Source organism: Ceratotherium simum, chromosome 33 (assembly GCF_057802395.1).
Source record: "Ceratotherium simum simum isolate JZ-2026a chromosome 33, ASM5780239v1, whole genome shotgun sequence".
NCBI classification, from domain to species: Eukaryota; Metazoa; Chordata; class Mammalia; order Perissodactyla; family Rhinocerotidae; genus Ceratotherium; species Ceratotherium simum.
The window spans coordinates 21095438-21120778 of NC_141932.1; the positions used below are offsets into that span (position 1 = coordinate 21095438).

A 25341-nucleotide genomic window follows, 5' to 3' on the forward strand; every position below is an offset into this window, starting at 1 on the left:
CCAGCAATATTTGTCGAAAGTATTGTTTCTCCACTGAATTTCCTTGCAACTTTGTCGAAAATCACATAAACACATATGTGGGTCAATTTCCGGACTCTCTGTTATTCTATTCCTTATTTTGTGGAGCTTGACCCAATACCAAACTGTCTTAATTACTGTACATTTACATTCCTGAAATCAAATACTACAATCTTCCAACACTCTTTGTCTTTTTCTAAGGTATATTATTTGAATTCTTTTGCATTTAAATCTGAATTTAAAATCAGTTTGCCAATTTCTACAAGAGAAAAAAAAATCCTGCTGGGATTTGATTGGGACTGTGCTGAATCCATAGAGAATTGACATATTAACCACCTGAGCCTTCTGACCTATGAAGAGAGTATATTTCTCCATTGATTTACGTCTGTGTGGTAGGTAGAACAATGGCTAACCAAAGAAGTCCACATCCTAATTCCCAGAACTTGTGAATATTTTAGGTTAGATGGCAAAGGAGAATTCTCCTTGCAGATGGACTTAAGGGTATAATCAGCTGAATTTAAGATAGGGACAGTATACTGGATTGTCCAGGTGGATGTGATGTAATCATGAGGGTCCTTAAAAGTAAGCGGAAAAGGGAGGCAGACGAGAAGGATCAAAGGGAGATTTGACTATAGAAGGATGATCAGAGAGATACATTATTGCTGAAACGAAAATGGAGCAAGGGACCACAAGCCAAGGAATGCAGGCAGCCTCTAGAAGCTGGAGAAACGCAATGAAACAGATTCTCCCTTAGAATTTCCAGAAAGAAACCCAGTCCTGCTGACCCTTTGATTTTAGCCCAGTGAGACCTATATTGAACTGCAGACCTACAGAACTAAGGATCATAAATTTGTGCTGTTTTATATCACTCAATTTGTGATAATTTCTTACAGCAGCAATAGAAAACTAATACAATCTTCTTTAATTTCTCTCAGCAATGTTTTGTAGCAGTCAGTGTACAGGCCTTTCACATATTTTGTCAGATTCATTCCTAATTATTTCCTATTTCTGATTGGTCATTGCTAGTATATGGAAAAGCACTTGATTTTTTATGTTAATCTTGTATCCTGCAACGTTGTTAAACTCACTTAGTTCTAGTAGATTGTTTTTGTGTGTGTAGATTCCATCAGATTTAAACATGCATGTTTTCTGTCAATAAAAGAGTTTACTTCTTCATTTGCAATCTAGACGACTTTCATTTCTTTTTCTTTCTTTCTTGCACAAGCTAGAACCTCCAGTTTCATCTTGAATAGAAAGTAGTAAGAGCAGACTTTCTTGACTTGCTCTCAATCTTAGAGAAGATTTCAGTCTTTCACTATTATGATGTTACCTGTAGGTTTTTTTGTACATGGCTTTTATCAAGTTGAAGAATTCTGCTTATTCCTAGTTCACTGATATTTTTTGATCACGAATGGATGATGGATTTTATCAAATGTTTTTTACATATCTATTGCAATGATCATAGATATAGATATAATTGCTTGTTAATATGGTGAATTACATTAATTGATTATGAAATGTAAAAGCAACCTTGCATTCCTGAGTAAACCCACATGGGTAATACAGCTAAATCATAGGGTTTGCCTATAATGTATTATCCTTCTTATATGTTGTTTTTTTGATTTGCTGAAATTGTGTTTAGAATTGGTATGTTCATGAAGATATTGTTCTGTACGTTTTTTTCTTTGTAGTGATTTTGTCTAATTTTCATATCAGGGAAACAGTGGCTTCATAGAATGACTTTGGAAGCATTACTTCTTCTTAATTTTCTGGAAGAGTTTGTATAGAATAGGTAATGTTTCTTTCTTAAATGTTTGGTAAAATTCACTAGTGAAGCCATATGGGCCTGGAGTTTTCTTTGTAGAAAATGTTTTTTTTTTTTTTAAGTTTTTAAATGCAGTAAGATACACATAACATAAAATTTAGCATCTTAACCAATTTTCAGGGTACAGTTCAGTAGTGTTAAGTATATTTACATTGTTGTGCAACCAACCTGCTGAACTTTTTTGTCTTGCAACACTGAAACTCTGTACCCATTAAACAACAACTCCTCACTGGTCCCTGGCAATCACCATTCTCCATGATATTTTTGTGAATTTGACTACTCTAGATACTTCAGTATGCCACTTTTCCTTTTTTAAAGGCTGAATTATATTCCTTTACAGGTATATACCACATCTTTCCTGTCCATTCATCCATTAATGGACACTTGTGTTGCTTCCACTTTTTGGCTGTTGTGAATAATGCTACTATGATCATGGGTGTACCAATAACTCTGACACCTTGCTCTCATTTCTTTTGGATCTATATCCAGAAGTGAAATTGCTAGTGCATATGTTAATTCTATTTTTAATTTTTTGAGGAACTGCCCTACTGTTTTCCATAGTGGCTGCACCATTTTATGTTCTCACCAACAGTGCACAACAATTCAAATTTCTCCACATTCTTTACAACATTCATCATTATATACATAACAGATATATATAATCTTGATGAGTTTGAGGTGATATCTCATTGTAATTTTTGGTTTGCATTTCCCTAATGATTAATGATGTTGAGCATTTTTTCACATACCTGTTAACCATTTGTATACACTCTTTGGAGAAATATCTGTTGATGTGCTTTGCTTACTTTTCAATCAGGTTGTTTCTTTGTTTTGGAATTGTAGGAATTCATTATATATTCTGCGTATTAACCCTTTATCAGATATATGATATGAAAAGTTTTCTCCCATTGCATAAGTTACCATTTCTCTCTATTGATTGTGTCTTTTTTTTTAATTGAGGTCACATTGGTTTATAACTTTATATAAGTTTCAGGTGTACATCATTATATTTTGATTTCTCTGTAGATTGCATCATGTTCACCCCCCTAAGACTAATCACCATCCATCACCGTACAAATGTGCCTAGTCAATCCTTTTGCCCTTCTCCCCAATCTCTTCCCCTCCAGTAACCACCTATCTAATCTCTGTATCTATGTGTTTGTTTGTTGTTGTTGTTCTTATTTTTATTTTCATTTTATGAGTGAGATCATGTGGTATTTGACTTTCTCCCTCTAACTTATTTCACTTAGCATAATACCCTCAGTGTCCATCCATGCTGTTGAAAACAGCTACATTTCATCTTTTTTACAGCTGAGTAGTACTCCTTTGTGTATATATATCACATCTTCTTTATCTACTCATCCCTTAATGAGTGCTTAGGTTGTTTCTAAATCTTGGCTATTATGAATAACGCCGCAATGAACATAGGGGTGCGTGTATGTTTACACATTTGTGTTTTTATGTACTTTGGATAAATACCCAGCAGCTGGATCATATGGTAGTTCTATTCTTAATTTTGAGGGATCTCCGTACTGTTTTCCACAGTGGCTGCACCAGTTTTCATTCCCACCAGAGGTGTATGAGAGTTTCCCTTTTTCCCCATCCTCTCCAACACTTGTTATTTCTTGTCTTGTTAATTATAGCCATTCTGATGGACGTGAGGTGATATCTTATTGTAGTTTTGATTTGCATTTCACTAATACTTAGTGATGTTAAACATTTTTGACCTGCCTGTGAGTCATCTGTGTATCTGTACATCTTTCTTGGAAGAATGTCTGTTCAGATCTTTTACCCATTTTTAAATTGTTGTTCATTTTTTCTTGTTGAGATGTATGAGTTCTTTATGTATTTTGGATATTCACCCCTTATCAGATATATGGTGTGCAAATATCTTCTCCCAATTGTTAGGTTGTTTTTTGTTTTCCTCATTTTTTTCTTTGTTTTGCAGAAGCTTTTTAGTTTGATGTAGTCTGATTTGTTTATTTTTTTCTTTTGTTTCTCTTGCCTGCTCAGACATGGTACTGAAAACATGCTGCTAAGACTGATGTTGAAGAGCGTACTGCCTATGTTTTCTTCTAGCAGTTTTATTATTTAAGGTCTTACATTCACTTTAATCTATTTTGAGTTAATCTTTGTGTCTGGTGTAAGATAATGGTCTACTTTCATTTTTTTTACATATGGCTGTCCAGTTTTCCTAACTCCATTTGTTGAAGAGACTTTCCTTTCTCCATTGTTTGTTCTTGGCTCCCTTGTCGAAAATTAGCCGTCCACAGATGGGTGGGTTTGTTTCTGGGCTCTCAATTCTGTTCCACTACTCTTTGTGTCTGTTTTTCTGCCAGAACATGCTGTTTTGATTACCGTCACTTTGTAGTATATTTTGAAATCAGGAAGTGTGATAACTCCAGCTTTGTTCTTTTTTCTCAGGATTCCTTTGGCTATTCAGGGTCTTCTGTTGTTCCATATAAATTTTAGGATTCTTTGTTCTATTTCTGTGAAAAATGTCATTGGAACTCTGAAAGGGGTTGCATTGAATCTATACATGGCTTTAGGAAGTATGGACATTTTAACTATGTTAATTCTTCCAATCCAAGTGCATGGAATATCTTTCCATTTCTTTGTGTCTTCTTCAATTTCTTTCAACAATGTTTTATAGTTTTTAGTGTACAGGTCTTTCACCTGTTTGGTTAAATTTGTTCCCAGGTATGTTATTCTTCTGTTGCAAATGTAAATTAGATTGTTTCTTACTTTCTCTTTCTGTTACTTCATTGTTAATATATATAAATGCAACTGATTTTTATATGTTGATTTTGTGCCCTGCCAATTTCCTGTATTCATTTATTATTTCTAATGATTTTGGTGGATTCTTTAGAGTTTTTATATATAAAATCATGTAATCTACAAATATTGACAGTTTCACTTCTTCCTTTCCAACTTGGATCTCTTTTATTTCTTTTTTTGCCTGATTGCTCTCGCTAGGACTTCCAATACTGTCTTAAATAAGAGTGGTGAACGTGGGCATCTTTGTCTGGTTACTGTTCTTAGAAGTACAGCTTTCAGTCTTTTTCCACTAAGAACCATGATTAGCTTTGGGTTTGTAATATATGGCCTTTATTGTGTTGAGGTACCTTCCTTTTATACCCATTTTATTCAGAGTTTTTATCATAAATGAATGTACTGCCTTGTGAAGTGCTTTTTCTGCATCTATTGAGATGATCATGTGAAATTTATTCCTCGTTTTATCAATGTGGTGTAACACATTGATTGATTTGCAGATGTTGAACCATTCCTGCATCCCTGGCATAAATCCCACTTGATCATGGTCTATGAGCTTTTTAATGTATTTTTGTATCCCTCTTGCTAGTATTTTGTTGAGGATTTTTGCATCAATGTTCTTCAGTGATATCGGCCTGTAATTTTCTTTTTTTGTGTTGTCCTTGTCTGGTTTTGGTATCAGGGTAATGTTGGCCTTGTAGAATGAGGTAGGAAGCTTCCCCTCTCCTTCAATTTTTAGAAGAGTTTGAGAAGGATAGATATTAAGTCTTCTTTGAATGTTTGATAGAATTCACCAGGGAAGCCATCTGGTCATGGAGTTTTGTTTTTTTGGGAGGTTTTCGATTACTGTTTCGATCTCCTTCCTGGTGATTGGTCTATTCAAATTCTCTATTTCTTCTTGATTCAAGTTTGTGAGGTTGTATGATTCTAAGAATTTGCCCATTTTTAGTAAATTATCCAATTTGTTGGTGTAGAGCTTTTTGTAGAATTCTCTTATAATCTTTTGTATTTCTGAGGTGTTCATTGTAATTTCTCCTCTTTCATTTCTGATTTTATTTATTTGAGCCTTCTCTCTTTTGTTCTCAGTGAGTCTACCTAAAGTTTTGTCAGTTTTGTTTATCTTGTCAAAGAACCAGTTTCATTGATTTTGTTGTTGTTATATTAGTCTATATTTCATTTATTTCTGCTCTGACTTTTATTATTTTCCTCCTTATACTGATTTGGGGGTTTGTTTGTTCTCCTTTTTCCAGTTTCTTTAGGTGCACTGCAAGATTGTTCATTTGAGATTTTTCTTGTTTGTTGAGGTAGGTCTGCTATAAGCTTCCGTCTTAGTATCACTTTTGCAGTATACCATAACTTTCGGCATGTTGTATTTTCATTTTTATTTGTCTCCAGGTATTTTTTTTGATTTCTCCTTTGACTGCTTCGTTGACCCAATCGTTGTTCAGTAGCATGTTGTTTAATCTCCACGTATTTGTGACTTTTCTGATTTTCTTCCAGTAGTTGATTTCTAGTTTCATACCATTATGGTCAGAAAAGATACTTGGTATTATTTCAATCTTCTTAAATATATTGAGATTTGTTTTGTGGCCTGATATGTAATCTATCCTGGAGAATGTTCCATGTGCATTAGAAAAGAACGTGTGTTCTGCAGTTTTTGGATGGAATGTTCTGTATATATCTACTATGTCCATCTGGTCTAATGTGTCATTTAAGGCCAATGTTTCTTATTCACCTTCTTTTTTGATGATCTATCCATTAGTGTCAGTGGGGTGTTATCCAAAATTGACAAACTTTTAGCTAGACTCAACAAGCAAAAAGTAGAGAAGGCTCAAATAAATAAAATAAAAAATGAAACAGGGGATAAAAACTCAATAAATTGGGTATAGAAGGCAAGTACCTCAATGTAACAAAGACCATGTATGGCAAACACACTGCCATCATACTCAACGGAGAAAAACTAAAAGCCATTCCTCTTAGAATAGAAAAGCCATTCTTCTTGCCACTCTTATTCAATGGAGCAAAACAAGAAAGCCATACCTCTTGCCACTCTTATTCAACCTATATCAGAAATTTTAGCCATTGCAATTAGGTAGGAAAAAGAAATTAAAAAAGGGATCCAAATTGGAAAAGAAGAAATAAAACTCTCACTTTTTGTGGATGGCATGTTCTATGTCTAGAAAATCCTACAGAATCCATTGGAAAATTACTAAAAATAATTAACAATTACAATAAAGTTGCAGAGTACAAAATCAACCTATAAAATCAGTTGTATTTATTTATTATTATTATTTTTTATTTTTCCCCCGAAGCCCCAACAGATAGTCACATGTCGTAGATGCACATCCTTCTATTGCTGTATGTGGGACGCGGCCCCAGCATGGGCGGAGAAGCGGTGCATCGGTGCGCGCCCGGGATCCGAACCTGGGCCGCCAGCAGCGGATAGCGCACACTTAACCACTAAGCCACGGGGCCGGCCCATTTGTATTTATTTTTTATGGATTTTTCTTTTTGCAGTGATAGGTTTGCGCTGAGCTAACATCTGTTGTCAATCATCCTTTTATTTTCCTCTCCAAAGCTCCAGTACATAGTTGTACATGCTAGGTGTAGGTTATTCTAGTTCTTTATGTGAGCTGCCTCCACAGCATGGCAATTGACAGACAGGTTGTGGGGTTCCACGACTGGGATGCAAACACAGGCAGCTAAAGCAGTGAGTGCCAAACTTTAACCACCAGGCCATCAGAGCTGGCTTAAACTTCTATACACAAATAATGACTAGCAGAAATAGAAGTCAAGAATACAATCCCATTTACACTTACAAAAAAAAAAAAGAATAAAATACTTAGGAATAAATTTAAGCAAGGAAGTGAAAAACCTATACATGGAAAACTATGTCATTATTGAAAGAAATTGAAGAAGACTTAAAGAAATGGAAAGAAGTGTGTCTCTCTCTCCCATCCCCCTTCCTTTGTCCTCCTTTCTATGACAACCACAAATGAGAGTAATGAGAGAAACAGAAGGTGTGGGAGGAGACACAGAACTGGTGAGTTTCAGAGGTGGAGGGGGCAGGTGAGGAGAGACAAAGAGACTGAGATCTGGCAGGTGGAGCGTTCAGGTCCCCTGGGTGTCTGATTGCTCGGACCAGCACCAGTTGGTTCTCTCCCTGCCTCTGGCTCTGTCTTCACAGTGCAGGACTTTTCTCTGACTCTTGAAGACAATGTGCATGTGTGTATTTCTCTCTTCTGCTATCTCTTTCTGTATCAGTGTCTCTATTTTCCACCTTAGATCTGAGATCCAGGATCTCAGAGGCTGGGACCAGTTGGATGTCCACTGGGCTTGCTTGTTTCTCCATCATCACTCTGAGCCTGTTCCCACCCAGCCTCTGGCAGGCTCAGTCCGTATTTGCTGAGTATGTGAATGAATGTGTCCATGTCCACCTGTTGGGGCCTGGGCCTGACTTTCCACCTCTCTCTGCCTCTCTCTTTTAAAAGGGAGTGGGGGAGATGAGGCAGTGTCTTTCCTGCAATGTTAGGAAAACCCTTGCTGGACCCAGGATCCTGGCCCTGGCAATTGAGTCATATTCCTCCTACCCAGGAAGTGTGGACTGATGATCCTGACATTTTGAATTCAGTGGTGAAACCTATACTTTCATGACCTCGGAGAGGTGCCACCATGGACTTTCTTGAACCCAGGTACTGGATCCTGCTGTGCTGTGTGATCTCCACTGAGTCAGGTCCTCATCCCAGCGCTGGGAATAGCTGGTGGGGACAGATGAAGGGCTTTACACAGAGTAACTCACTTGATACTCACACTTTGAGGTAAACATTGGTGCCATCCCCACTTTATAGACCGGGAGAGTGAAGCACAGAGAGGTGGGGAGTTTTGCCCAAGGTCACACTGCTGGTTAGAACTGCATTATCCAATGTGATAGCCACTTACCACATGTGGCTGTTAAGCACTTGAAATATGGCTGATAGGACTAATTTAAATTTAATTTTAATTAAGAGATTGATACATAAGAGATATAATACAGAGATGGAGGCAGACAGCGGAAGTCACAAGAGAGACAGAGACAGAGAACAAGAGAGCAAGAGAGGCAGAGATACAAACACAAAGAGACAGGAGGCCTGCAGGGGGCGCAGGTGGGGCTGGCATCTGTGAAAGAGCTTGTTTTTATGAGTGTGTTTGTATTATTTTTTTTTTATTTTTGACAGCTTTACTGAGGTATAATTGACGTACAATTTGGTGATGGTTTCACAGGTGTGCAATATGTCAGAACTGATCAAATTGTACACTTTAAATATATTCAGGTTATTTTATGTCAATTATACCTCAGTAAAGCTGTTAAAAATAAGAATAATGCAAACACACTTTCACAAATAAGAACAAACTTTGTAACAGATGCCAGCCCTGCCCTCACCCCCTTGTCCGTGTGTCTGTATCTCTGACTCTCTTGTTCTCCTGTTCTCTCTTGGGTCTTCCTTATGTCTACCTCCATCTCCATATTATATCTCTAGTCTATATCTTGGCGTCTCCCTGTGTCTGGGTTTCTTTCTGTTTCTGCCTCTGCCTCTCATCATATCTTTTTCCTCATTACAGTTCTTTGAAATCTGGTGTCTATTTTCTACTTATAGTGCATCTTAACTGGGACCCGAAACTTTCTTCAGAAGTAGTTGATCTGTATTTAGACTTCATGAAACTTACGATTCAAAAAGGAGATTCACATATCCAAGTTGTTCCAAATTTACTTGGGAGTTTTCCAATAACAGAATGAAATCTAAATTTTCTAATTAAAATTCAATTTTAATGATTTCTACTAGCAACATCGCAAGTGCTTAATGGCCACTGGTGGCAAGTGGCTACCATATTGTATAATGAAGCTCTAACATGCTGTGTGTCCTTGGGCAAAACTCTCAGCCTCTCTGTGCTTCACTTACCCCATCTATAAAGTGGGGATGGTAACCATACCTACCCCAAAGGGCGAGAATTAAGTGAGTTACTCTGTGTAAAGCACTTCACTCATTCCTACCAGTGATTTCCCAGACTGGATTGAGGACTCAAGGTCAGTGTCACATCACACAGCACAGCAGGAGCCAGTAACCCGGTTCAGGAAAGTCCATGGTGGCACCTCTCCAAGGTCAGGAAAGTAAAGATTCCACCCCTGAATTCAAGAGGTCAGAATTGTGGTTCCTCTCCTCCTGGTTCAGAGGAGAATGATACAACTACTGGGGCAGGATCCTCTGTTGAGCAAGGGTTTTGCCTAATATTGCAAGAGAGATGCTGCCTCATGTCCCCCCACTCCCCCTTTTTTATTTTGTGAAGAAGATCAGTCCTGGGCTAACATCCATGCCCATCATCCCCCAATTTATGTGGGACACCGCCACAGCATGACCTGACAAGCCATGCATCAGTGTGCACCCAGGATCTGAACCCGGGCCACCAGCAGCAGAGCACGCGCACTTAACCAATATGCCACAAGGCCGGCCCCCCCTACTCCCTTTTAAAGGAGAGAGACAGAGAGAGGTAGAAAGACAGGCCCAGTCCATGACAGATGGACATGGAAACGTTCATTCACATATTTAGCAAATACGGAGTGAGCCTACCAGAGGCTGGGTGGAGGCAGGCTCAGAGGGATGATGGAGACAGATGCAAGCCAAGTGGACATCAATCAAACTGGACCCAGTCTCCGAGCTCCTGGAGCTCAGAGTCCAAAGGGGGAAACAGAGACACTGAGACAGAGAGACTGCAGGAGGGAGAGCAACACACATACAGATTGTCGGCGAGAGTCAGAGAAAAGTCCTGCACAGTGAAGACAGAGCCAGAGGCAGGGAGAGAACCACCTGGTGCTGGTCAGAGCAATCAGACATCCAGAGGACCCCAACGCTCCACCTGCCAGGTCTCGATCTCTCCGTCTCTCTCCACCTGACCCTCTCCACCTCTGAGTCTCACCAGTTCTGTGTCTCTCCCCCTCCTTCTATTTTTCCCATCACTCCCATCTATGGTTGTCACAGAAGGGAGGGTGAAGGATGGGGGACTGGAGAGATGGACACTGATGGTCTGCAGGCCCTATAGAGACAGTAAGTTGTTGGCGCACGAACACGGAAGCACACACATATTCACACACAGGGACATATACCATGACCAACACACAAATGCAAACAAACCTTCAGGTATGAAACCATATAAATACATATAAGTCTACACACATGCAAAAATATACACATAAGCACACGCAGATTCATACACAGAAACACACATCAGCATGTTCACATAAATACAAACACCTTTTCACATATGAAAATCATGTGAGCACACACACAGATAAAAGTAGGCACAGACCAATGCATGCAAGCCTAAAGCAGAAACATGGCCAAAACAATTATATATTGCATGCTCACCCATACCCAGAAAAATAAACACACACTCTTGCACACTCACACACTCACGTGGATCTTGGTATCTCTATCATAATATCTCTGCCAACATCTAGGGAGGGAGTGCACAGGTAGGAAATGAGCAAGTCACTGGACTGCCAGAGCAGGAATTATGGGTCCCTTAGCTCTTCTCTTTAATGTTCACACTTCTGGACAAGGATGAAAGAGGAGGTGGAGAATGGAGGACATTACATAACTGGGTGGGGAGGCAGGCTCAGGACAAAAGGCCCAGCTCCAGGCTGCAGTGGGGTGGAAGGCAGTCAGACAGGGACCATGGAGATCAGCGTGCTCCTCCTGCTTGCTCTCCTCATGGGACTCTTGCTTCTCCTGGCCAGGGGCCACCCAAAGGCCCACAGCCACCTCCCACCAGGACCCCATCCTCTGCCCTTCTTGGGGGACCTTCTGCAGATGGACAGAAGAGGCCTACTCAAATCCATCCTCAAGGTGACATGCAGATGGACTGGGTCTGAGGGTGGCTTCCAGCCTCTATACTTGGGGATCACTCACCTGAAGCAGTGAGGCATCCTTCCAGACTCAGGGATGAAGGTTGGTGATTAAGGAGCATGGAGCTGAAGCATGGTGCATGGTGGTCAGACAGTCAGAGGTTTCCTTGCTCAGTTGGACGTGTGTGGTCACCATCCTGGGAGCAGGCAGGTGGGCAGGAAGAGGTGTCTGGGTGTGAGCCATGGGTGTAGAATTTCACCCTCCTCTGCCACCCTCTGTCATGTTCCTAGGTGCCTGCTCACCACTGGAAGAGACAGAAAAGGGGTAGGTGGCAATAATGCAGTAGGTTTCTCCTCTGCCAAGAAAAGACAACAAAGACTGACTCGTGGCAGTGCCAGGACAGTGGGGAGACGGGAGGGAGAGCAGGACAGGAGGCCTGGTACCAAATGCTTACCAATAATGAACACTAATGCACTATAATAGTAGCTGAAATTGTGGCGTATTTACTAGGCTCTGTATCACTTCCGGGTATGATTTCATGTTTGATGATCTATTTATTTGTTAATAATGTAATCCACACCCATGAACCCATTACCCAATAGAGAATTGGAACACTGACAGTAACTTCCACCTGTCCTATGATCCTCCATCCACTTCCCCCCACCATGGCGACCACACCCCTGAGTCTTGGGCTGTCATCATTTTGCTTCTAAGAGAGAGCATTTTATCACAGATGTGGAGGCCCAAGTGCATATTATTTCTTTAATGTATCACAAGTGTTAGATGCTTTTGCATAAATTCCCGGACTTAGTTTCTTCACTCAGAATTATGTGGCTAGCATTCATCTGTATTGTCGTGGGATTCAGCAGGTCTTGTTTACAGCGAGAGGCTTGAGAGGTGCTATCCTCATCTTAGAGCTATAGACAGTGAAGCTCAGCCTGGGGAGGGCACTTGTCCACAGTCACACAGCTGGGACTTCACAGAGGAGATGTTGGAGTCCAGCCTGGATGTCTCTTTCTCTCCAATGCCCTCATAGACTGAAGCTGCCTAACAATTTGGGGATCACTAAATCCTTTAGGAATTAGACTAAAGCTCTGGGCTCCCTCCCCTACAAATATCCATACACATTTAGCCTAAAATTTTGAGAATTCCAGACCCCCTAATCCTCTTCCATAGACCCTCCAAGGATCGTCAATGTGATCATGGTCCTCGATTATCATTCCTTCTTTGTGGGGGTGGGGGGAGAAGAGAGAGAGACAGATTGAGAGAGGGAGGGAGGGAGAGGGCAGGGGCTAGCAGGTGTCATGTTGGGATGGGTTGGGGATGGTGCACTGCTCCTCCTCCATTGCCCTGTATGCTCCCAATTCCTTCTGGGGTCAGACAGACGTGAGTTCATGTTCCAGATCAACTCTTACTCATTACTCTACTCTTACTCTTGGCTTCCTCTTTTGTAAAATGAGATGGTGACCACAAGAATGTACACTTTTTGAGACTGTTATGAGGATTAAATAGGATATTGCATAGAGCCTGGTGGATAGTAAGTTAAATGGCAGCTACTTCGATCCACTCATTCATTTATTCACTCATAGAACAATAATTTTCTGGGCACCTCCTGTGTGCTGGGGAGTATTCTCAGCATTGATGATGTGGCATTGGACAGGGCATATAAAATAAACAAATAAGGAAATATTAGGTAGACAAGAGCTATGATGAAAATAAAGCAGAGTGATATTTTAGAAAGTGGTGGGAGCTTCTTTAGATTGAGTGGCCAGGGAAAGGCGCAGTCTTGCTTAGTTTCTGAGCAGAGACCCTGAAAGATGCAGGTGGAAGTCACCAGAGAGAGGCAGGTGTTGGTGTAAGAACTCTGAGACAGGGGGCAAGCTCAGCATATTTGGGGGAAAACACAGAGGATGGATCAGAGTGAGTGAAGGGGCAGGTGGGAGGAGAAGTCAGAGGGTTGGTGGGGCCACGTTATGTAGGGCCGTGTGGTCCAGGGTGGAGACTTCTGGTGTTGTTCTCTGTGCAGTGCAGGCATTGGAGTTTTTGGAGCAGGTTGGGGATATTAATTAATTAACATTTTAGTGAGGTTGCTCTGGCTTCTGCATTGGTGTGGGGTCAGTGGGTGGTCAAATGATTGTAGCGGGGCAGGAAACAAAGTAGGGAGACCAGTGAGGAGGCTTTGCAGAGATCAATGTAAGTTTTAAGTAAACTTAACCTTTTTATGATTTCAAGTCAACTTTTTATTGAAATTCAACATCATCATTTAAACTGCACAGATTATAAGTGTACATCTCAGTGAATTTTCTCAAACTAACATACTGACGTATAGACATTCAAATAAGTAATGACACGGCCTTACCCCAGAAACTCTCCTCATGTTCCCGTTCTGGTCACTATCTTCTTACTATCCTGACACCATAGGGCATGTTATTTGTTATTGAACATAGTATAAATAGAATTCTGACATATGGACTCTTTTGTGTCTAACTACTTTCTCTCAACACTATGTTTGAGAGTTTCATTCATGTTGTTAGGTGTAGCAGTAGTTTGTTCTTTTTCATTGCTGCATAGTATTCCATGGTATGAATACATCACTATAGATTTATTCTGTATCAATGTAGCTGAACATTTCATTAATAAGGCTTCTATGAATCTCCTTGTTCATATTTTTGGTGAACTCAAAGTATACACCTTTTTGCTGGACACATATCTGAAAGTGAAGTTGCTGAGTCACTGAGTAAACATGCATTCAGCCTCAGTAAGTACAGCTGAGGAGTTTCCCAAGTGGCTGTACTGATGTTACGATTTTTCAAATTTCATGATGATCCCCAGAGGGCCCTCAGTTTCCCTTCATGTCTACCAAGTGGGGGGTTTCAGGGTAGTTCTCTGGGGAAATTATCAGAAGGCAGACAGCAGGATGAAGTTGGGTCACAAGCAGGATGACTCTTTCATTGTTATCTCAGGGAGATCTGGCTAGACTCAAGGGTATGGGCGAGGGTGATATCAGAAGTGTTTAACCATCGTTACTGCTTAGGGTACTAATCACACAGACCCTGGCTGGGTGATGGGTTAATCCTTTATTTGTTGGGTCCTGGGGTGGAGGGTCTTCTGGGCAGTAGCTAATTATCAATCTAAAGTAAATGCTTTAACTTTTTAACAATTGGGATGGCCACAGACGTGCACATTGACTAACAGCAACGCTGGGGGTGTGTATTCTTGGAAGCTCCAAGAGAAATGCAGGAGTGTCTTCACAGTGTACCTGGGTCCAAGGCTGGCAGTCATTCTGTGTGGGACAGAGGCTACCCAGGAGGCCCTGGTTGATGAAGCTGAGGCTTTCTCTGGCTGGGAGAAAATCATTGTCTTGACCCAGTCTTCCAGGGATACGGTAAGGACCCAGCGGCACCCGGTCAGGGCAGGATCGAGGATGGGGATTGGGAAGGTGACCTTGGGAGGGAGGGTAAGGGGTAGAGAGGGACCCAGAATCTTCTTCCAACTTCTACACCCCCAGGTATGGCCATTTTCAATTGGGAACATTGGAAGACCCTTCGCCGATTCTCTCTGGCCACCAGGAGGGACTTTGCAATGGGAAAGTGGAGTGTGGAGGAGTGGATTCAGGAAGAAGCTCAAGGTTTAATGGAAGAGCTGTGGAATACCAAGGATGAGCCCTGGAGGATGGGTAGGAAAGAAGGATATTGAATCAGAGAGAGATGTGCAGTGCACAGCAAAAGAAAGACAGGGGGTAGATGTGGGCAGAGAAAGAGAGGTAGATATAGAGAAAGATAGAGCCCAAGAGACCATCAGACTGGGGTACGAGGACAGAGAGAGGAGCATGGAGATGGACAGAGATGAGGAAGAGAGGGACACGGGGATCCAGAAGAGACGTGGGGTGTGTAGTGTTGAAAACAACCCAAAGACACAGACTAAGATATTAGTACACTACTTACTTGTGTTTAGGGAAACCAATTGCTGGATTAATTGTGTCTATCAAAGGCAAAAACAGGACTTTCATAAAAGAAAGCAAAGAGAGGAAAGGGAAAACTACAGGCATTTTGAAAATGATGAACTGAGATTTCATTTCCATGGTTGAACTGCTGATGAGCTGGCAGTGAGGAAAGAGGGCAGTGGGGTATTCTGCTCTCAGGCAGCTCAATGGGCCATCTGTAAGTACTTCTGGTTGTTTTTGGATTCTCCATAAATGGGTGCTTATGAAACACAAAGGTGATAGTGTCCTTTCTTAAGAATTTCCAAGACATAAATGTGGAGGCTGAGAGGCAGAGGCAGAGACACAGGGAGCAACAGAGGAATAGGGACACAGGGCTGAGAAGAAAGACAGGAAGAAACACAGAGTTACACAGAGAGACAGACAAGGAGACAGAGACAGAGATGGAGGGACCAAGACCAAGAGAGACATTCAGAGACAAGAAAGAGAGTGGAAGAGGCTCAGAGATGCAGAAAGCAACAAAGCCAGAGAGAAACTGAGGCAGAGAAAATTAGAGAGACAGACAGACAGGCTCAGGAAAGGATGTCCAGGGAAACAAGAGAAGATGTATGAGTGAGACCCAGAGAGAGAGGCTGCACCCACCTGACATTCCTGGGCTCACAGCCCACCCTCCCTCCAACTGGGCCAACCCTGGAGTACACAGACTTTAACCAAGTGCAGAACAATTCCCAAAGACCAGAGACAGAGAGGTAGAGAGAAGAGATGAAGGGAGGGTGACAGATAAGTGACAGGGGGAGCAGAGCTTTTTAATTTGCATGTGCAATCAGGTGGACACCTGCTCTGCGCCACCTCTGCATCTGGGAATTAGCTCTACCTGCACCTAGAATCAGAGCTGGGTCCTGAGTGGAGACCAACTACACAGCCCTGTAGTTGAGCCGCCTGAGTCTGAGTCCTGGTCCCAGCGATGAGTAGCTGGATAACCCTAGTCAAAGATGTAACTTCTCTGTCACCCATCTTTGAACAGAGGTAATAACAGAATTACGTGTTCATCATAGGTTGTGGTGAGAATTAAATAAAACAATAGTGCTTAGAATAGAACCTGGAGCCTAATATGGGCTAGTGAGTGTTAGCTGTTCCTGTTCCTGTTTTCTCCATCATGATTGAGTGATGGAGGACAGTCACAAAGAGCTGGGGCAACAGGCAAATGCTCCCCAGGCCTTTGAGTCTATGTCTGGTGACCTGTGCCTACTCCCCCAAGAGCCCTCCAGGACCCCACCTTCTTCTTCCACGCCATCACTGCCAACATCATCTGCTCCATTGTCCTTGGAAAATACTTCTCCTACAGAGATCCTCAGGTCTTGCAGCTCCTTGACTTGTTTACGAGTCCTTTGCACTCATCAGCTCCTTCTCCAGCCAGGTCAGGGAGAGGCTGAGGGACAGTGGGCACGAGGGGGCATCCAGGGCATGGGAAAGGGGTGATCTGCTTTGGGGGCCAGAAATGCAGCTTAGGGCTGGAAGAAGGGCAGAGACAACAGGGAGAGACAGGGACTGAGAGACTAAGAGAAAGAAAGTGGACTAATGAGGAGGTAGAAATAAAGAGAGAGACTAAGGAATAGGGGCTTGGAAAAGAGAGGAGAGAAGAGGGGAGGAAAAGAGAGAAGATAGAGAGGAAACAAAACAAAAAAGGACAGAGATGAAGAGATCATGAGAGAGACAGTTGAAAATCGAGTGTGTGTGTGTGTGCATGCATGTGTAAGAGAGAGAGAATGAATCAGACTTTCAGCCTCTCTACTCTTCTTCCCTTACTTCCTCTGAACCTTTGCCTCTGCCTTCAAAGCCCTTCACTTGAAGAAACTGAAGGATGCATGAAAATAAGAAACTGTATTTCTTCATTTTCCCCATTTCTCCTCTTTTCTGATTTTTTAAAAAATATGTCTCCAAGACTATAAAGGAATATGCTCCTCTTTTAAAACAAAATAATAAAATTTCTCTCTCTTGACTAATCTGGTAATACCCCTATTGTATATTAACTTAAAAAAAATTAAATGGCACAACATATGCCTGGCCATTGTTCTTCACCAAGTGTGTGTTACATTCACAGGTAGGACTATTACAAAACTGGAATGGGGCCCAGGGTATTTCCTACAGGCCCAACAGGTGTTTTCAATTTTGTCCTCCCTTAGAGAAATGTGGAGAGAGAAATGTCTGGAGGGAGGTCCATGAAAAAGTTAACAGTGTTTATCTATAGATGGAGGGATTAAAAAGGAATTTTACATCGATACATTTTGAATCTTTTGCAGTTATTTGCAACAACTTGACTATTGCATTTATCATCACAAGAAACAGTACAAATATGCTCCAAATAAATAAATAGTCTTAAGTCGTCAGTAGGCTCATCTTGTGTAAACACAGTGTTATCAGTGCCTGACACAGCAAGGGAGATGCAAGAGGTGGAGAGAGTCAGAGAGAGGTTTGAGCAGAACAGATAAACTGGCTGAGGTAGGCAAGAGAAGCCCAGAGAGATTATGAGAAGAGGAGACACACAGAGATAAGGAAAGGTGGAAAGGAGAGATGGAGAGGTGGGGAAGAGACCAACAAAAAGACAGGAGCATGAGAGAGGAAGAAGCAGAAAGAGAAAAATAGAATAATAAGAGATCAAAGACAATAGAATCAGTGAGCGAGGACTCAGATATATATAGAAAGAGAGACAGAGAGAGTGAGCCAGAGAAATGGAGAGACAGAGACAGACAGATAAAGACAGAGGGAGAGATTCCCCTAGGTGGTATTAGGACCCACAGCGCTGCCCCTCCTGTGACATCTGCCCCAGGAGGACCTCACCGCCCCTTCTCTCCCTCCTGCCTCAGGTGTTTGAGCTCTTCCCTGACTTCCTGAAGCACTTTCCTGGCACACACAGGCAAGTCCACAAAAACCTGCAGGAAATCAACACTTTCACTGGCCGCAGTGTGGACCTCAGCAACTCCCAGAACTTCATCCATACCTACCTGCTCTGCGTGGACAAAGTGGGGTCAGGAGAGGGGAGTTGAAGGGGACGGTAGAGAGGAAAAGATGGGGGATGAGAAGAAGGGAGGGGAAAGGGGTAGAGAGTAGGGAAGACGGGGAGGAAAGAGCAGAGGATGAGGAGGAGAGATTAGGAAAAGGAAGGGGAGATGCGGGAGGGAATGGAGGAGATGGAAGGAAGGAGAAAGTAGAGAGGAGAGAGAAAGAGAGAGAGATACAGGAAATACAGGCCAATTCACAAAAATACAGCAATAGAGGCAGCCCTGATGGCCTAGTGGTTAAAGTTCTGGGCTCACAGCTTAGGTGGCTGGGGTTCGCATCCAGGTCACAGAACCAGACCTCCTGTCTATCAGTTGTCATGCTGCGGTGGTGGCTCACATAGAAGAACTTGAATGATCTACAACTAACATATACAACCATGTACATGTACAACCATGTACTGGGGATTTGGGGAGGAAAGGGAAAAAGGAAGATTGGCAACAGATGTTAGCTCAGGGCAAATCTTTCCCGGCCAAAAAAAAAAAAAAAATATATATATATATATTTGGAATAATATATAGTTCCATATATATATATCTTTGGAATAATATATATTTTCATATATACATATATATTTGGAATAATATATATTTCCATATATATATATATATTTGGAATATTTATATATATATATATATATATATATATGGAAAAAAAACCCACAGCAACAGGTGAAAAGACCCACCGGGGCAGAAAGAGAGGAAGAGAGATAAACACACCAAAGAGATGGAGAGAGAGATCGAAACAGAGCAAGACAGAGTGAAGAAAGACTGAGACAGAAGTACAGATATACGGTTGCACCTGCAGAGGACATTGGTAAAGAAAATGAGCCAGATGGTATGAGGGACCCAGAAACAGGTGGAGGACACGCCAAGAGACATGTGTGATGAGAGGTTCCAGCCTCTCCTGACACGAGCCCTAGTGTTCTTGACCCAGAAGTCCGACTTGAACAGCGAGTTCCACCAGTAGAACTTCATCATCATTGTGCTCTCATTCTTCTTTGCTGACACTGAGACCACCAGCACCACTCTCCACTATGGATTCCTGCTCATGCTCAAATACCCCCACATCACAGGTGGGCAGGCTTGGAGCAGCCAATTGATGGCAGTCTTCTGAGCCCTTTTGGGGCTGCAGAAGTGGGTCTAGGGGTCCTTCGCCAATGAGAGAGTGTGCCTTCACCTCATCGCTGGAGCACTGCAGGTTTTGAAGGAGCCTCTAACTAGGCCAGCCCTGATGGTGGATGGATGGATGAAGAATCTGTCAATGTGTTCTCCCACTGTTTTCTCTGATCACTTAACTATCAACTCATCCATCCATCCATCCTTCCACTCATCCATCCATTCACCCGTCTGTACTTTTATTCATTAATTAACCTGTATCCTCAGATTCTTTGATCTATGATTTATCCAAAAACATACACTTCCATTCTTTATTTGGATTGATTCATCTATCGATCCTTTGAAACAGTGATTAATTCAATGAACTATTTGTCATTGATTCATTGGCTCATTTATTCATTCATGCATCCATCTGTCCTTCTATGAGCTAGGTTTTATTCCTTAATCCATCCATCAGTCAGTCTTTCAATTCATCCTTCATCCATCTATTCCTTCATTTATATATTTCATAATTAACTCATTTATTCACTCTTGATTTAGTCATCTGTCATTCAATACATCCATCCATTTGTTCCTTTATATACTCATTCCTACAGTTACTTATTCATTCACTTATTCCTCCATAAAAATGGTCATTCATCCATTCATGTGTTTTGTCTATGGACCATTTATTAATTAATGATTCATTAATTCATTTATTGGTCGATAAGTGAATACATATATACATTCATTAATGTTCTTCTATTCATCAATCTTTCCATTCATGAATGCATCCATTGGTTGATTGATTGATGTATTCATTTATTTATCCAGTTATTCATGGGTTAATCTATTGGTCTGTTTCACTGTTGTATACCTTAGGACCTAGCACAGTGCCTTATCTATCATACATACACAATCAATATTAGTTGATCTTTACACTCCTCTTGGGAAATTTTGACCGAGTCATAGCCTAGAGTTATTAATCTGACATTCTGTGTAAAAATGTGGTGCACATGGGTATGGGTGTGTCTGTGTTTACCTGTGCATGGGGGCAGGGAATCTATAACATTCATTAGATTTCAATGGGTGAGAATTCTTGTTGCTTCCTCTCTCTGCCCCCCTCCCCAAACTGGTTGCTCTGAGGATTGTCAATAATCTAACCCTTTACTAGAGATATTTCCTGGCTCACTAGCCCATAGAGCAGTGTCCCTGCTGAAAGCCCTCTTTGAAATGAGGTTCACTTGTCCCACTCTTCTGTGCAGACAGACTCCACAAGGAGATTGACCAGGTGATTGGCTCACATCACCTTACAGCCTTCGATGACCGAGCCAAAATGCCATACACTGAAGCAGTCATCCACGAGATTCAGAGATTTGGGGTCCTCATACCCCTTGGCATGCCCCACATGGTCACTGAAGACACTTACTTCTGAGAGTACATCATCCCCAAGATGAGGCCTTCTGGGTTCCCATATCTGACCCGGATGGGCACCCTGTGTTCTCGTCATCTCTTAACTTGACCTCTTATTGATTTTATCACTAGGGCCCTCTTATTTGTTTTTTTAGGTGTGGAGTGGGGAAGGGGATGGCAATATCTTTGATTTTGTGACCTTCCCTCAGGGCACTGAAGTATGTTCCATCCTGAGCTCTTCTCTCTCTGACTCATGTTACTTTGAAAAACCAGATGCCTTCAACTCTGACCACTTCTGGGTGCCAATGGGGCACTGAAGGAGAATGATACTTTTATCCCCTTCTCCAAAGGTAAGCTTCACCCACACTCCCTTTCCCAGACACCAGAGTGAGGTGTCATCTGCTCCTTGAGACAATCAAGGAGAGGTCTTTGTTTATTGAGCAGTGAGTATATGTCAGTTGCTTTACCTGCATTAACCCACTCCATTTTCACTATAATCCTAGAGAGGGCTTGAGAAGTGAGATCATGTCCCAAAGACACATCTTGATTAGCTGAACCCTGGGCAAGTATTTTAACCTCTTCATGTCTTGGTATAAAATAGCTGTTGAGCATTACTCTGAGTGCAGTGCTCTGTTGGGGGCTGAAGATAATACATCTGACAAGTCACATAGAGACATAGTGCCTGTCCCAGGGAATTTACAGTGAACCAAGGGAGATGGGCATTATCATATGGTCAAAGAATAATACCTAATTAAATGAATTAATGCTGGCAATATGTTTAGAACTGCTTGGCGTAATGTAAGTTCACATAGGGGCAGATATTATTATAATAATATTAATTGTAATAAATGCTCTAAAATTGTCTTTGGGAACATCAAATAGGAAGTACTGACAACTCTTTGTAGGTTGGTGAGCAAAAGCTTACCTGAAGCACTGCCGTCTAAACTAAGACATCATGGGTGAGCATCAACCAGCCACTGGAAAGAGTGTTTCAGGCAGAAAGAATAGCAAGGGCAGAGACTGGAGGTGGAGACAGCCTGGTGGATTGAGAAACTAGAAGAACCCAGGCAGCCTGAGTGTGGATTACAGAAGGGTATAAGGGTGTAGAGCTCAGCTGGAGGGCCATAAAATTCGGGGGAAGTTTGGATTTGTCCTGCTCGCACTGGGGAGCCAGGGAGGATTTGACATGTGCTGACGTGTGTCTAACCCCATTCTTCACTCTTCAGCTGCATCCAGAGAAAACTGAGAGCCCTCAGGATGGCTGTTTTTTCAGCACAGGCTTGTGTCACTGACATAACCAAGGGTGGGCAGCAAATGTGTCCCTGGGCTGGGCCACAGTTTGGACTGCATCCTGTAGACCTGCAACCTCAGTGGGAAAAAGAGGGGGCCCAGAAAGCTGCCCCACCCAGTGCGGTAAAGTGCATTATCATTCACAGATATTCAGGGCACATCCCCAGTTGCATTAAACATCTCTGCCATGTTGAACTTGGATGGAACTTGCTGTGGCCAATGAAGTGAGGGTTAAATTGATGTCTGCCATGCTCTTTAGCCTGCTTCTGCATGTGTCACGATAGAGTCTCCAATAGCCCCTATCTCTTCAGGACTGTGATGGCCTGGGATGGGAATGTTGCATGAGCATGGAATTAAATTTTAGGCTTTAAGCTGATGAGATGTTCAGGTTGTTTATTATAGTGCAGCCTGCCCTGACTAATATTGGCCATGACTTCCTCCTGGGCATTGGGCAAGCCTCCTGCCCATCTGGGCCTCTCTCGTTCCAGCTCTCCAAGAAAGTGCATGATTCAACACTAAGATATCTACTATTTTTTTAAACAGGTCAAAGGAGGAAAACAAGTTGATACACACTCAATAACTTAGTGATACCACCACTCCATCACATTTAGGGGAACTGAGGTGCAAATGAGGGAAAGATTTAGATCCAAGGTTACCCAGGACAGTAGCAGCAGGTGCCCTGTCTCTGACCCCTGTCCCCATCTACACTCCCACTCCCACCCTCCCCTCCTGTTCTGTCCTTGAGTTGAAAGGGCCAGATTATCCCACAACTTCTGTAATGTGTAACTCAAAAATATTTTCCTTACCTCTCTGATTTTATCCTTTAAAGCTAGTGAGATCAAAATAAAATTCTACTATTTCTGGACAAAATGGCTATCTGTGCTGCCTTGCTATTATCATTTTTTTGGAGGTAAAGTTCACAGAACATAAAATTAACCATTAACCATTTTAAAGTGTCCAACTCAACAGCATTTAGTACAACCACAATGTTGTGCAACTATCGTCTCTATCTATTCCCAAACATTTTCATCACCACAAAAAGAAACTCTGTACCCATTAAGAAGTCAGTTTTCCTTCTTCCCTCCCTCTAGTCCCTGGCAACCACTAGTATGCTTCTGTCTCTGTGAACTTACTTGTTCTGGAAGTTTCATATGAATGAAATCACATAGTAAGTGACCTGTGTCCGGCTTCTTTCATTTAGCATAATGTTTTCAAGGTTCATCCACATTGCAGCATGTACTTCATTCCTTTTATGGCAGAATAATATTCCATTGTTGGGAAATCTCACATTTGTTTCTCTCTACATGAGTTGACTGGCATGTGGGTTGTTTCTACATTTGTCTATTGTGAATAGTGCTACTGTGAACATTTGTGCACAGGGTGGCCCTGCTTTCATTTTACTCTTCATTGGGTCAATGGAAGGAAGGTTATCTTCAATTTCCACCTTCAGATCTGAGGCTCTGGAAGGATAGGGCCAGATCTCTCCTCTCAGATGCTCTTCACAGCTGGTTTTGAACATTAAATGAGATGGTACTGGTAAAGTGGCTACAACAGTACTTGGCACCAAGTATCCATTATTTAAGTGATTGATAAGTGAATAAATCCTCATCTTTGAGTTGAGGCTCACAGAGGTGAAGTCCCTGGCCTAAAGTCACAGCCTGACTCACACCCCAGCTCGATGACTGCCAAAGCTGAGCTCTTAGATGTGGACGACATTAGCAGGTCAGGCTGGAAAGTTGGGATGTCATGGAGAGGGGTGACCTCTCCCATCAGCCCTGCACCTCCATTTGCCTCCTGTCTCATGCTGAGGGACCCAGTTAAGGCACATCTGGAGTGAGGCTGCTTCATTGAGAAGAGTGGGAGGGATAGCTGTTTCATATATCAGGGAGGATGGATGCAGGGATGGGGATCATCATAAACAGCCAAAGTATCCCCCCTCCCTTCCCCTGTTCCATCTTTCTCTGCCTCAACCCCAGGCAGGCACAGTGAATTCTAGGGTCCAGGACTCAAGAGAAGGGAGTCTGGGGGCTATGGTGGGGTGAGGGGATTATGGCATCTCAGATTACAGGTCTTTAGACAGCCTGAGCTACATACACCTTCACAGCTGAGGGGAGGGGATGTACTTGAGGTCACACATGGAGCTTAAGAACAATACTCTCTTCCTGGTTGGGACCACAAATAGTAGGCTTCAGGCTCAGCTGGAGGAGGTTGCTAAAAAGAGAATTGTGAAAACTACTCTATAATTTCAGGGGGAAATCTCGACCCTGGTTCTTCTGCCAAGGGCTCTGGCTGGTGGTTACACTGTGTGGGATTGAAGTTGTGCAGGAGACGGTGATAGAACAGTCAAAGGATTCTCCAAAAGAGATGGAATTGAGTGCTGGAAACAGTCTCATAGGGAATCAATGAGTGGAGGGCAGAGCAAAGTGTCCCAAGAGAGAGCCAAGTGGAAACTGGACTACCTTTTATGACCATACCCTGGAAGTCATGCAGAGTCACTTCCACTGCATTCTCTTGGTCAAAGCAGTTATAAATTCCACCCAGATTCAAGTGGAGGGGAAAAGAGGACATCTCAGTGGTGGCACTTCAGTGTCACATTGAAAGAAAAGTGCGTGGGACAGAAGATATATAGATACATACATAATGGAAATTAAAGAAATCTTAACTAAATTGGAGCCAGGAAGGCCACACATATCCTATCACATATCACCAATTACACCAAACAGGAAGAGGCAGATAGATGCTTGCAGCTCTCACAGGAAGTGAAACTACTTTACTATTGAAAGGAGATTCCTCTTCCCACCAGGCAACAGCCCAGCCAGTTAGAAGCCATTGCCACTCTGAACTGTTAGTTTCCTCCAATGGACTTTGAGATGAGAACAGCCCCTCCCAACTCCCCCTTTTTCTCTATAAAAGCATGCTCCCCTCCTTGGTTTTCTGAATTTGCCTATGGTTTGCCACTATATGCACACTTGGAATCGCAATTCTTTTGGCTATTCCTGAAAAAACTCATTTTGAGATAAAATAACAGGTGATTTTGCTGTTTTAGTTGAC

At 42.1% G+C, this 25341-nt stretch overlaps 1 pseudogene; it reads left to right on the plus strand.

Annotated features, from left to right (window-relative positions):
• Window positions 1-11322: 11322 nt before the first annotated feature.
• Window positions 11323-24696, plus strand: LOC101391378 (cytochrome P450 2B11-like; annotated as a pseudogene).
• Window positions 24697-25341: the final 645 nt, after the last annotated feature.